Here is a 14,930-nt window from a genome sequence, read left to right on the forward strand (position 1 = left end):
GTATAAGGACATGCATTACCCCGTAAGATATATTCTGTATATATCATACAGAATATATTTTCAGTGTCCTCAATAGTCTCTGTGCTCTGCCTATTCTTCCCTTCTTCCATCATAACCCTTGTCAACCACAAATCTTTTACTGTCTCCATTGGAGAGACTTTATGCTTTTTCAGATGGTCTCAGCTTCTTAAGTACATTTGATGAAACTTAGTGACAGGCTGGTCAGATTTAGCAACTCTTTTTGTATGTTTATTTATAAACATTTAATTAAGAAACACACATATCTGTCTTTGCTGTTTTTCTAGATACATTCCATTCCAGGCTGCTCAGCTCCTAGTAGCCCCAAATTCCATCTATTTAATTTAGGACCACCTAAGTTAATTATTAATTAATTATTAATTACTAGTGCCAAGGTGTCCCAGTCCAATTTACAAAGAGATTTCCATTGCTATTTGATGAGGGTGCTCTTATTAGCTGAGTGCCCTTGGAATTAAATCCTAAGCATTAGCAAATAACTTACCTTACAGTAATTCCTTCAGTGACAAATAAGAAAAACTACAAAAACTGGTACATAACCCCTTCACAGGTGAGCAATTTTACTCTCTTCATGTCCATTTAAGTCTCTGAGTTTGTTCTGAAACCTTTAGAATTATTTTTAAACCAAAATACCAGAGCATCTGGTACTTACATTTGTGTTAAATGATTTGAAAATGCAGAGTAGTTTGTTAGTAACCAGAAGGACAATAAAAACAGACATACTCAGGGACGTATTTTGGAGAGGGGTATAAAAAAGTAGCTCTAGGTTACACTTTCTTTGAAGGTTGTAATAACCCAGCTTAGAGTTTGTGTCGTTTGAAGGCAAAAGCTTTGATATGAAATTCCAGTTTCTCCAAAGTAAACCACCTGTTCTGGATTACTCCCTTTGGCGTATCTAGAAGCAGCAAAACAATAGTTTTCCTGTGCCCACTTCAGCAGAAAAAACGCAGTAAGGAGGAGTCGACAGGGAGAGCCTAATATGGCAGTTTGCCACTGTGGCCTTGCACCCAAAGCAACTGCTGGGGTCTCAGTTTCCCCATCTGTAAGACAAGGGGAGGGGGTAAAGACACAGTTTCACAGGTTTTTCAACTCTTTTGTTTCTCTTTCTGCCCTCAGTATGGTGCAGAGCTTGGAGCAAGTGCTCAATAGTGGCTTGCTGTTAGTGTTATTTTGATCCGTTGTCGATCCACGCCGGGTTTTGGGCTTAACCCGCGCAGGCGCTCGGGAAGGCCGCTTAACCGCCCTGGGCGGAGCTTCGCCCGGCTCCCGCGCACAGGGGGCGGGGGCGGAGCTTGCCGCCGGCGGAGGGCGGGGCCTGCGCGGGGACTTCCCTTGGGCTGAGCTGCGCAGCGGGTGCGGAGGGTGGGGGGCTCCAGGACGGGTGGGAGGCTCTGAGGTTGGCGGGGGTGGGCAGGCGCGCCACCCCGGCTGACACCTGGTGGTCCCTAGGGCTTGGGACCCTTCCCCGGGAGCTGGCCCCAGAGGGGGCGGGCGTTGCTGGGAGGCGGAGGGCTGCTTGGCCGCAGGTCCTGCGGTGTTCGCGAGCATGAGTGCGTGCGCGTGTTTCTCTGAGGTCGGGCGCTGCGGCCGACTCTGCCCCCTCCTCCCGCTAACTCGGGTCGGAAGCGGGAGCCTAGAGAAGGCAACGTGGAGCCCAGAGCCGAGGCGCCCTTAGATCGCGCTCTCTGTCCCCAACGAAGGGGACAACTCTGGCCCAAGTCCTGGCCTAGAGGGAGCGCTGTGGATACGCGCTGCCTTCTGCCTGGAAGTGTTGGGCAGGTGGTGGGAGTTCCTGAATGTCAGGGTTTTAAAGCACCTGTTTGTCTCTGTCATTTTTACTTTTTAGGGTTTTGGCCAAATTGGGCGAGGGCACAAAATAACCACTTACCCCTTCTCACCGAGGAAGAACGGGAGAAAGGGTAAGTAAAGAATGGTCAAGGGTGGAAGAAGCTAGGACTTTATTCTGAGAGCGCTAGGGAGAGGAGGACGAGGTCCAGAACTGCCCTAGGGGGATCTTGGGAGCAAATTTTATCATGTTATTGGGAAACCTTAGCCCACCTTCACGGGTCACAGGCTCCAAGCCTAAGAGTTGTTTCGGGTTTCCAGAGCCCTGGAGTTGGCTGGGAGTTTGACAGCTGTATAGATCCCTTTTAGCCACTTGACCTGGCAGAAAACTCTCATTACCCTTCCCTTTTCTGGAATGTTGTTTGTCTCAGGCCCCTGTGTCTGAGCTAACCTCCACCAGTCTCTGAGACTGTAGTGTTTAGGAGTCTTGGCTCCCTCTCTTCCCTCCCAAAGATCTGTCGTTCTTTCATTCTTTCTGCCTGCTCTCTGGGCATGTGGAAATGTCTGGGCCTGGGATCAGACCTGTGCCATCGCAGTGATAATGCCAGATCTTTAACCCATTGCCCCACAAGGGAACTCCCTCAAAGATCTTTCACATTTGGGAAGGGGACTCCTGTAAAAATCCTAGTGGCTGTGGTGTAGGCCTGAAGCTGCAGCTCCAGAGTGGACCCCTAGCCCTGGAACATATGGAAGTTCCATGCCATGGGCGTGGTGGAAAAAAGAAAAAGAAAAAAAATCCTTTAGGATTCCAAAGTATAAAGTTAATAGTGCCATCACAACTGTTGAAGTTCTTTTGGGATCTTCTCCCAAGCTTATAGAGGAAGGTATTCTGTGAGGGAGAAATGACAGACTAGGCCTTTTTCTCTTGACTTTCACTTGATACCCACCCCTCACCAGCATTCTGTTCACTTCTGAAAAGCTGCCAAATAGCATAGTGAATTCTTTGAAGGTTTGCTGGGATTTTCAGTGCGGGCTCTTTTAATGGTTCTCCTCTGGGACATTTCCATCACTTCTCCAATCCATCACTCCTTCCTGACATGAAACACAGCCACTTTCAGAAGTTTGGGAACACCTTATGCATCCTCATATAAAAAAATGTTTAAAGTTAGTTAAAATTCAGGTTAGCCACAAGCGAGAATGTTGTAAAGCACATTCTTGGGTACTTACACAGGAAAACTAGACTTGCCCTCCATGGCATCTTGACATTGGATGCATGTGTTCTGAACCTGCCTTCTCATTTGTTTGTGCAGATGACCACATAATTTATTTTCTGAAAGAAAAAAAGAAAAAAGGAAAGTTGTTTTTTGGTGGTAGGTTCATTTATGGACACACTAGATATTTGTCTTTTTTTAATTTTTAATTTTCTTTTTTAACCAAAGTGCAGAAAATAGTGTTTTTTTGGTGGTAGGTTCATTTATGGACACACTAGATATTTGTCTTTTTAAAATTTTTTATTTTCTTTTTTAACCAAAGTGCTGAGCACTTTTGATGCAAGTAGGATGGTAAGAGTGAGGAGACTGTTGGAGATGGCTGTTGAGGGGGTGGGCCCTTTTTCAGTTTTCTTTGGGTTTTATGAATCGCTAGGTGTTAATGAACAAGACCTTCCCTGTCCTCCTGTAGTGGTTGTAGTGATGAGGGAGAACAGTGTTGTTTTCCTGCCTTTCTGATATTTTCAGATAAAAACTTGCAAGGATGACTGACCAAGGTGATTTGTGCCCGGTAGTAAAAGTATTATGGTCATTTTCCTGTGTAATAATAAGTGTATTGAACCAGCATAATAATTAGATGAGGATAATTTTTTGAAATGTTCCACCAAAACGACCTAGATTAGAAAGCACAATGTTGGAGTTCCTGTCGTGGTGCAGTGGAAACAATCCGACTAGGAACCATGAGGTCGTAGGTTCGATCCCTGGCCTTGCTCAGTGCATTACGGATCTGGTGTTGCTGTGGCTGTGGTTTAGGCCGGCAGCTGTAGGTCTGATTCGTCTCCTCGCCTGAGAGCCTCCATCTGCCTCGGGTGGGGCCCTAAAAAAGACAAAAGACAGCACAAGGTTAAGGGTGATGCACTTAAGAAAATACAAACTAAAGTAGACTCTGAACTTGCGTGGGTTTCTTTACATTGAACCTCGTTTTTTTATTGAAGTGGAAAGAAGTGTCTTTCTGTAGAGAGGTTACGTGGGATATATAACGTTAAAAAAAGTTATTTAAATTTAAATCTTGCAAGGATACAAACGGTAGAAAGTGAATTTCATCTAAAATCAGTCTCAGATGACCATTATTTGGTAAAATTCTGAGTTTCTGTCTTTTACCTCCATCTCGACTGTTTACCACCACTCTTTGTTCAACCCCAAATGCTGAACTAACGTCTGCGGTCGTTTAGACATGGATGTGAATCCTGGCTCTTATTAAATTAGTTCTGCCACCGTAGGCCAGTACAAACTTCTTTGCTCCTTAACTTCTTTTTTTTTTTTTTTCCTTTTGTCTTTTTAGGGCTGTACCCAAGGTATGTGGAGGTTCCCAGGCTAGTGGTCTAATTGGAGCTGTAGCTGCTGGCCTATGCCAGAGCCACAACTACGTGGGATCCAAGCCGTGTCTTTGACCTACACCACAGCTCATGCCAACGGCAGATCCTTAACCCACTGAGCGAGGCCAGGGATTGAACCTGTGTCCTCATGGATACTAGTCAGATTTGTTTCTGCTGAGCCATGACAGGAACTCCTGCTCCTTAACTTCTTATCTATCAAAACAGAACAATGAGTGTATTAACAAATGTGCAGAAGGCAGTGCCTGGCGCACAGAAACTAAAATTGAATTCCCTCTCTGTTTCTCTATCTGGTCTTCTGCTTTCTCTTGATCTTCCTTGTGATTGTGGGAAGCAATCTAGCACTTCATTTCCTAAAGGTGTGAAGCCTCCTGGGTATTTGCATTTTCACCTGTTCTATCTGATGCTGGAATTTCTGGGACAGGGACTGACACCCAAGTTCCCCTATCACATCACTTCACAACCCTTTGGGGAGAATGTCAGCTTGAAAGATGAAGGGGCAGGGTTTCTATGATGTTGCTGAAAAAACTCTGACACTGTTCCCAAAGTGAGAGAGAAACACTACCACATTTAGCTGAGTGCTTAAAGTTAGGATTTCTATTTCAGAAATGCCTTTGGTTTATAAGAATTACAGTAACAAGGCTGATGCTTTGTGTCCAAACTGTCATGATTTGGCCAAGTTGTGGGTTTAATAGACAGCTAAGCTGTGTATTTAGTGTAGCTAATACTGCTCTGGAAGCCAAGAAGACAAGTCCACAGATGTCTCATTTCACCCCAGACATCTGATTTCACTTTGCTAAGGACTACGTTTTGTCTATAGATTATAGGCATATCGGCTGTACTGCTGTCGTTGTGGCATTTCTATCACACACCCTGATCTGTAGGGTTTAGTGTGATGTTTTATTCAAATGACAGCACCCTGCAAATGAGCACCTGGTCAGAGAAGCACATTTCCCGCAGGTGTCTCCTAGTGTCAATGTTCGTACAAGTAAACAAGGCGAAATTGTCTTTAGCCTTGGTGATTTTTTGTGGAAGAAAAATATTCTTAAGGAGAAGTCTCACTTAACCTCTTGTATGCTCTAAATAAATTTTCAAGACCACTTTTGTTTGTCATGTTTGAACAATGGACTTACAGAGAAAAAACAACAAAGCGCATTTAGATTTCCAGGCCAGGATCCCAGAGCTTTGTTCACTCACTGTGTGCCATTATATATCAGCGGTACTGTAGACTCTAACCAGCACTCATGATGGTGTTTTGGGGACTAGCGTTTTCAGGGTTCCAACCTAGAATGGCTGGACCACATTCCCCCTCCGTCTGGAGGTGGTCAGGGGTGCAGAATTACTCTGGAGGTTGTCATTCCTGGCTTCTTGGGCTGGCTCTGTCATTGCCTCGTTGTGTGACCTTGGACACATATTCCTCATCTGTAAAATGGGATTACTATGAGATTTAGTGAGCTTTTTTTTTTTCACTTGTTTAAATTTAGTTTTATTGGTGTATAGTTGACTTACAATATTGTATTCGTTTCAAATGTACAGCAAAGTGAATCAGTCATACGTATGTATAATCCATGCTTTTTCCCATATAGATTATTACAAACTATTGAGTAGATTTTCCTGTGCTGTACAGTAGGTCTTCATTAATCATCTCTTTTATACAATAGTGCGTGTATGTTATTATCACCCTCTCAATTCTTTCCTCCCACCAACGGTTTCACCTATGGTCACCATAAGACTGTTTTTGAAATCTGTGTTTGTGTTTCATAAATTCTTTTGTATCATTTTTTTATTAGATCCCACATATAAGTAATATCATATGATGTTTGCCTTTCTCTGTCTGACTTCACACAGTATGATGATCTGTAGGTCCATCCATGTTGCTGCAAATGGTATTTCGTTCTTTTTATGGCTGAATAATATTCCATTGTATATATGTACCACATTTTCTTTATCCATTCCTCTGTTGATGGACATTTAGCTTACTTCCATGTCTTGGCTACTGTAAATAGTTCTGCAGTGAACACGGGGATGCATGTATCTTTTCGAATTATGGTTTTCTCCAGATGAGTGTTCTTAGAGTAGCGCGGTAGCTGGTACAGAATAGATCCTCAGTAAAGAGCAGTTTCATTTTCTTTCCTCTAGGTCCTGGCCACAAGGACGGACTCCTCCTCTCTATTATACCCCAGACTTGTGGCTTCAACTGAAGGGAGTTACCCCTGGAAGCTGGGGTTTGTGGTGGGACGGGGGAAGGATAAGAGAATAATGACAAAGGAGAGGCACGGTGAACTGAGAGAGGAAGGTGCTGGTCTTTTGCTCAGTCCATGGACTTGGGTTGATGAATTACTTGAACCAGAGAAAAAAACCACCTTTAGTTCTGACCTGTTAATCTTTGGTCAGCTGCTCCACTGGAGACTCTTAGCTCCTAGTTGCCTGCTTAATCCGATGACAACTTTATCACCTTCATACTACCTGAATGACTGTATATTTATATATTTTTATTTTTTATTTTATTTTTTTTGTCTTTTTGCCTTTTCTAGGGCCGCTCCCATGGCATATGGAGGTTCCCAGGCTAGGGGTCTAATCAGAGCTGTAGCCTCGGCCTACGCCAGAGCCACAGCAATGCGGGATCCGAGCTGTGTCTGTGACCTACACCACAACACCACAGTTCGCGGCAATGCTGGATCCTCAACCCATTGAGCGAGGTCAGGGATAGAACCTGCAACCTCATGGTTCCTAGTCAGATTCGTTAACCACTGAGCCACGACGGGAACTCCTATTTATGTTTTTTTAAGGTGTGGGACTTAGTCATAGATATCTGTACTTCCTTAAGATCTAGAATTCTTTTTTCTGTACTCCAGGTGCAGTTGATCTTGTCCTTTTGTTAGCCTATAGTTCTTTCATTAATTCCCTTTTTTCCTATATGCTATGTGCATTGAATTAGTGCTGAGGATGTAAAGATGAAAAGTCATTTTCCCTGACCAAGGAGCTTATGGTCCAGAAGGGCAACATCTTGATCAACAGTTCTAGTATTGTGTGCTGTTTGCTGTAATGGAGACATGTACACAATGCAAAGGAAGCCTAGGCAGAAGCTCTTGATCCCTGATGGAAATGCCAGGCAAAGTCTTTAGCGGTGGTTGTGTTTGAGCTGAGCCTTTTTTTTTTTTTTTTTTTACCATTTCTTGGGGTGCTTCCACGGCACATGGAGGTTCCCAGGCTAGGGAATGAATCGGCCGCTGGCCTACACCATAGCCACAGCAACGCAGGATCCGAGCCGAGTCTGCAGCCTACACCTCATGTTTAAGCTGAGTAGGAGTGGGCCAGGTGATAAGCAGCGCAGAGAATTTCCAGGTGGAGCTAATAGTGGGAGTAGTTGTTTGGTATTAGGAGAGTGTAGTGTATTCTGGGAGCTTCTGTAGGTCATTATACTAGAGTGTGAAGGGCAAAGTTGGGAGTGAAAGGAGATGAAAGTGGAAAGCTAATTTAGGGTGTGTTTCCTGTCCCATAAGTTGTCGTGAGCCACGGAAGAATTGTGAGTGACATGACAGATCACTGTGCTGGGTAGATTGGGATGGAGGGGGTGGGGGTGCGGGGATCTGCTGAGACGGGGGCCAGAGCAGGCTGTGCAGTTCCTGTGGATCAAAGGAGGCTGAGAGCACAGACAGATGCAAGTAGCGGGGATGCTCAGAAGTGAGAATGTTCGGGAAAATACTTAGGAGGAGGGAGAAGTGGCTGGTTTTTGGTGACTTTGTAAAAGGAAGGGGAGCGTGAGGCCACTGGAATGACTACCAGGTTTCTGGGTAGTGAGAGGGAAAAGAGAAGAGGAGGCAGTTGTGAGGGGGAAGGTTTGCACGCATTGCGTTTAACGAGCTTGTGGTGGGTTGGAGGCGTCTAGGCGGCACCTGGATATAAAGATCCTGGAGCATCGCAAGAGCTGTGGAGGCTGGAGATAAAAGATTTTTGAGTGCTTGTCATATGGAGCGTTGAAGGCATAGGTAAAAAGAAAAGTGCTCAGGGGAACTGCAGAGAAAGAGAAGAGAAAAGCATGGAAAGTAAGTCTTAGAGCAGACTGAACTTTTAGGGACAAACCAAGCAAAAGAAAGATGTAAAGATACTGAAAGAGAGTGGCCAGAGAGACTGGGAGAAGAGAGAAAACAAAACTTTTCAGGCCCGTGGCAGAGTTTCACAAAGCAGAACCCAGTTAAACTTTAAAGTTGGGAGTCAGTCATTAAGTGTGATGAAGATTGAAAAGTGCCTCTTAGAAGTCACTGGTTAGAGTGGGGGGCCAGGTGCTAAACTAAAACTCCACAGCTGATCTTACCTTTGAGTCTCATTTTATCTTGTTCATGCTCCTCTTCCCTGGCTTAGGGTCCCCTGCTGTCTTGCTCTCACCACATCCAGCCTTTTGCATACATTATTCTCTAACCTAAACCAGCTGTGGGGGGAAAAAAAATTTCCTTTCTTTTATTAAAAGTGGAAAAATTTCAAGAGAATGTCTACTAGGAGGCCACGAGGGAAATAACCATACCACACATAAAGATAAAACATACAAAAATCATACAGTTCAGCAAACACTGTTTTCATATCTGCTATCTTCAAGGCCCTGGATATAGAAGATGGGAAGGATGAATAAGAGAGGGACCCTACCATTAAAGAGCCCTCAGGCCAGTAAGAGAAATGGATGTGGAAGTAAATGCTTTGTGCAATACGTGCTGTTTAGAGGTAGAGTCCAGGGTAAGATGGATGCAAAAAAAAAAAAAAAGGGCTTCTTTACCTTCTGTGATCTGGAAGCCTTTACAGAGGAGGCGATGCTTGAGTTAAAGCTCGTCGCGGAGTTCAAACGGGGGGTGGAGAGGTTCAGGGAATGGGAGCAGGCAATCAGGGGAATAAAATTTTCCTTGGTGGTCCCACGATAGCAGCAAAATGGGTTTAAGTTTCCCATCTCTTCTTCCTTTTTGTTCTGCTTCATTTATCGCAGGGTATCTTTGTCTTCGGGGATAAGGATGTTTTAACTTATGTATAAAGATATGCACAATTTCTCCCTCTATGGCATACACTTTTTGTGAATTTATAAACCGCTGGTTTGGGAGTTCCCATCGCGGCTCAGCGGTTAACAAATCTGACTGGCATCTGCGAGAACTCGGGTTCGATCCCTGGCCTCGCTCAGTGGGTTAAGGACCTGGTGTGGCTGTGAGCTGTGGTGTAGGTCGCTGGTGCACCTCTGATCCCGCATTGCTGTGCTTGTGGCTAAGTTGGCAGCTACAGCTCCGATTTGACCCTTAGCTTGGAACCTCCGTATGCCGCGGATGCAGCGTGAAAAAAGACCTAAATAAAGAAATAAATAAACAAACCACTGGTTTATAATATAATAGATGGCTAAAACAGATCAAAGCAATTAAATCAGAATTTCTGGAGGCTGATACCCAGATACTGGTAATTGTCAAATTGCCCTATAGGCATTCAGGTAGAGAACCACTGGCTAAAACATGGACAGAAGAAAAATATGGGATTTGGAGCTAAAAAATTATAGGTCGATTTCTTGCAATTCCTTTTAATAACTGGGTGTCCCTGGTTACTTAGGCTTTCCTTAGCCCCATCATGCTTTGGAGAATGGGGATGATCAGAAACCTGTCCTACCTGTCTTGTGAGACGTTCAGAAGGGCTGATTGTGTGAGGGAGCCTTTCCTGCAGAGGTGGTTGTAATGGTGAAATGTTCTGTTGACCTTCTCCAGGAGCTGGCAGGCCAAGAGCCAGCCACCTCATCCTCCAGGATAGTAACCACTTTGTGGATTGGGATTCAAGATTTCACTGTCATGAGCATTTTGATGATACATTTTACTACGCTTGTGTAATGCGGAAAGTTGAAGACTTAAAGCAAAAAGGCGAATCCTTCAAGAAACAATGAGCAGTTGCGCTAAAAACATTAATTTTGTTTAAAATTATACTCATGTTTATTGTGATTAAGTTTGTAAAGCATATAAATATGCGCAATGTCAATAATGTAATTATTTAGTATTAAAATCCTATCAATATGATAGGTTTTTGTTCTTAAAATCTATATATTAAGAAAACAAATCTTCCAGGAGTTCCTGTCATGGCTCAGTGGTTAAAGAACCCGACTAATATCTATGTGGACCTGGGTTCGATCCCTGGCCTTGCTCAGTGGATTAAGGGTCTGGTGTTGCCATGAGCTGTGGTGTAGGTTGCAGATGCAGCTTGGATCCCGTGTGGCTGTGGTTGCAGTGTAGGCCAGAAGCCGCAGCTCTGATTCGACCCCTAGCCTGGGAACTTCCATATGCTTTGGAGTGTGGCCCTAAAAAGACCAAAAAAAAAGAAGAAAAAAAGAAAAAAAATTTTCCAGAAGAGAGTAAAAACCCCAACAAGTACCATGGAGAGTCACAAATTCAATTATATTGTAGGTCCCATCGTGTCTGTTAAGTGAGCAGGAATATGTGCTTCATCTTTGTACTGTGGAAAGCCTGGTGTGTTAGTGCTGGCATGTTATCGTAGAGGAATGATCATTCTTCTGATATTATAACTTGTTTTACTCGAGAAGTGGTGTTTAATGAAGCAAAAACTGAATCTAAAGCTAGAGCCAGGATTCCAGAGGTGGTTTAAGTGCTCACTCCTTTATGACAGTAGGTAAATTTGCCTCTCTGAAGCCTGTGTGTAAAACAGGGCTGTGTTTGTTCTCTGTTGCTTTGTAAAACACAGCAAAAACATAGTGGCTGAAAACAACTGTAATCCTTTATTATCTCATCGTTACTGTGGGTCTGCAGTTCACATGGTTCTGGTTCAGAGGTTCAACCGAGTGAGACTGTCCTCAGATGCCAGGTGGAGGTACAGCTAGTCGAGGGCATGCCTGGGGCTAAAAGGGTCCCTTCACAGTGACCTCGTCACGCGGCCGGCAAGTTGGTGTTGGCAAGCAGCTTTCCAAGGGGCTGTCCTGACTCTGTTCCTCAGAGTGAGATACAAGAGACTAAGCTCTCTCCCGTGTCACCCAGCACCTTTACCCCAGTGCTTGGTACTTTGTTCGTGCTTCATGGGTATTTACTGAACTGAGTTGGATTGCTGGTGCAACTCCAGCTTCTATGCCTCCCCTGAAACATCAGATACAGAAGGGTTGTTGTTGTTGTTGTTGTTTTTCTTCCTTAGGTGGTGGTGGTATCATGGCTCCTGCCCAGAACCATTTGTAAGCCTGTCTTATGGGTCTCTGATTTGCCCCTGGAGTCCTCAGCCTCTCCCAAACGACTTAGGTATTTGGGTCTGCCAGTGCTGAGCCCGGCCTCCTGATTCATGAACAGAGCGAACCAGCAAAAAGCATGCACACATACCCCACAGTCTTTCTGCATGACTCTTGCAAAATCTCATTGAACTCTTGCTCACTTTGGTAACTCCTAGCATGTTTCTGATGTCTGAGATTAAGAATACCCAGAAGATAAAAGTGTCCATCTTTCTTTCCTGTAATAAATCAATTTTATCCAAAAGTGTATTCTGAGAGCTAGGTCTTTGTAATGGCACTTTGACACACACACTTTTACATGTCTTTCTGTTGAAAAATGTTTATAGCATTTATGGTCAATTTTTGAGAAATCACCTTGCTCGTGGCTGGAGGACACACTGTAAACACATCATCAAGGTCTAGTTTTGGAATCATGTTCAGCAGAGACATTTTTTTTAAAGATGGGAAATGCTTGTAATACCGTGTTTCGTATTTTAGGGTCATTTCATTTCATTTGTTTTTTGCATTATGTAGACCGGTAAGTTCAGAGCATCTCAGGATTGTTTTCTCCGTTCTATGTTCTCTTGAATATTTTCGTATAGATTCCCCTCTTTAGGAATTCTTTATCTTCTTAGCCCCTTCCTGCCTTCTCCATCTGTTTTCTGTGCCTAATTTTCTCCTTGTCTTTGGACTCAGTCTACCAGTATCGTGTTAGAGGGTGAGCAGGCTACAAGGGGCAGAGCAGGTGCTGGGAGGAGCAGTGTGCATGCAAAGCAAAGTGTCTGCCAAGGTTAGGGTTGATGGCCAAGGGTGCTTTTGCTAAATGGGTAAAAGTAGATGGATAAAGCAGCAATTGAAAAGACTGTAGAGTTGCCGCAGATAATTTACCTTACATTTTTAACATAGACTTTATTTTTTAGAGGGGTTTTAGGTTTACAGAAACATTGAGTGGAAGGGACAGAGATTTCTCATATACCCCCTATCCCTACACATGCAGAATTTCTCCCATTATCCACATCACTTTCCAGAATGTGCAGTTATTACAGTTGATAAGCCTGCATTGACACATCATTTTTACCTAATGTTCATAGTTTACGTGAGGGTTCACTCTTGGTGTTGTACATTCTGTGGGTTTGGACAAATGTATGATGTTGTGATTCACCATTAGAGTGTCATTTAGAGTAGTTTCTCTGTCCTAGAAATCCACTGTGTTCCACCCATTTATTCCTCTTCCCTAACCCCTGGCAACCATAGATCTTTCTACTGTCTCCATAGTTTTGCCTTTTCCAGAATATTATATACTTGGAATCTATCTATCTATATGTAGAATGTAGCCATTTTGCCCACATTTTTACTTTGCCTGGTATAACAGGTTATTTACAAAGCATTTTGGTATTTTTTCCAACAGTTTGTTTAGTGGTTACTTTAAGAAGACTTCTATTAGTGTTAGATTAAAATACTAAATAACTATAATTTGGTTTGTTAAATAATAACGATTTCGTATCATTATCTAAGAGTAGTTTGAAGCACTTTATAAACTAATTAGCTTGTGTTTTTTGTGAGTCTCACTTTTTCTTATGGGTAAGAGAGGTACTATAGGAGTTCCCACTGAGACATAGTGAGTTAAGTATCTGGTGTTGCTGCAGCTGTGGAATAGGTCGAACCTGCAGTTGGATTCCATCCCTGGCCAGATATGGCCAAAAGGAAAAAAAAGAAGAAGTACTATAGTCAGAACAAATGGGTTATGATAATATATTAGAAGAGTAATAGTTTACAGCACGTCTGGTGTATATGAGCACATGATGTTAATACTCTAAACATCTTATTAAAAATTTTTTTTGAAATGAAGAGAGAGGCATTAAATGTAAATTTCTAGACATTAAATTGGTAATATTAGTAAAAAGAATTTGGATGGGGTTATGAAGATTTATTCAAGTGCCAGCTCTGCTGTCAGCTATGTGAAGAACAGGAACTTTTGGTCTCTGAATTCCAGTTTTCTTTTGGGGAAATGGAGATAACACGTACTTCATCAGATAATGTGTGGACTGTGCGAGCTGTTTCTAAGAATCCTATGTCAATTTTAATTCATAAAGAAATGTGAGAAGTTATTTGGTTAAGAATCCTATGTAAATTTTATTTCATAAAGAAATGTGAGGAATTATTTGGTTAATGAGGAATTATTTGATTAATTACTGTCTCCAATTTAAACATTTATTATATTTTTTTAATTTTGTAGAAAAGTAATCAAGGAGAATAATGATGGGACTGTCCTGCTGAAAAGATGTTTATTTAGTTGTACCTGAGAAAAAACTGCATTTTTTTAAATCTGAGTTTGTCTTATTGATTAAGCCTGCTTGTATCTTCTTATGAAATGTATACACTTTGGGATATTCTGTTTGTGTGCTTGGCTCCTAATCATATTTAGTACCTAGTTGTCAGCTTGAAATGTTAGTCCTCCTTCCAAAAGCATGAATTACAGTGCCACATTCTGTATAGAGTCAGAGACACATTATTTCCTGTTCATGGTGGGAAAAGCCTGGATTCTAAAGCTCTAAGACCAGCCTCTGTGTGGTTGAAGCCGCAAGGGCAGGGTAGAGTTTTGTATAAAGACTCTGGGAGGGGAAAATAAAAATAGTCCGCTGAAGTTGAAATCCTGAGGCAAGTGAAATGTTAAATACAATTTTGGTTTCAATCAAAATGTTCTTGTAGTTTAAAATACTTAGAGGTATGGTCAGTGACATACTAATGAATTAAAATTATAGGAAATTTTACACTTCTGAGTTTGAAAATGCTCAATAGTGCTTAATTAGTACAAGATAAAACTGTAATAGTCTTTTCCTGTCAGTACAACAGACATCCTTATTATATTGCAATCTCAACTTTTTGTGTCTCTACTAATTTACAGTGTTTTAAGAGAATTAATCTGAAAATCGTATAGGATCACTGCAAGGTAGAGGGAGTAATGAAAAGTAGACCAATTGGGAAGCTGTAATTTGTTTGAGAGGTATTAAGGATTTTCACTATCATCATTGTGGGAATAGAAAGTAAGAGAAGCTCAGTAACCACTAAAGAAAAAAATGATAAACCTTGATTATCTGAAAGTTTTACATTGACAAAGGTAGAATTAAAAAATATCAAAAAGTAAAGACACACTAGGAAGATTTGCAGTTCATATTGTAGGAAAGAGCTAATTTCATAAATGCATATAACACCCCACCAAATCAATTGGAAAAACCAGCAATCAAGTAGAAAAAAAATGGAGAAAGATATGAAAGGATGTGAATAGACAGC

General features: G+C 42.3%; 1 protein-coding gene across 6 annotated transcripts in view; it reads left to right on the forward strand.

Annotated features, from left to right (window-relative positions):
* Window positions 1–1,337: 1,337 nt before the first annotated feature.
* IMMP2L (inner mitochondrial membrane peptidase subunit 2) overlaps window positions 1,338–14,930 on the forward strand; it is a 916,780-nt gene continuing 903,187 nt past the window's right edge. For all 6 annotated transcript variants that reach the window (XR_007132715.1, XM_047763795.1, XM_047763796.1 and 3 more), the window contains exons 1-2: window positions 1,338–1,389; window positions 1,883–1,955. The gene's annotated coding sequence lies outside the window, so the exon portion shown is untranslated. The remainder of the gene's footprint in view (window positions 1,390–1,882; window positions 1,956–14,930) is intronic.

The sequence above is a fragment of the Phacochoerus africanus genome, chromosome 16 (assembly GCF_016906955.1).
Source record: "Phacochoerus africanus isolate WHEZ1 chromosome 16, ROS_Pafr_v1, whole genome shotgun sequence".
Classification (NCBI taxonomy): Eukaryota; Metazoa; Chordata; class Mammalia; order Artiodactyla; family Suidae; genus Phacochoerus; species Phacochoerus africanus.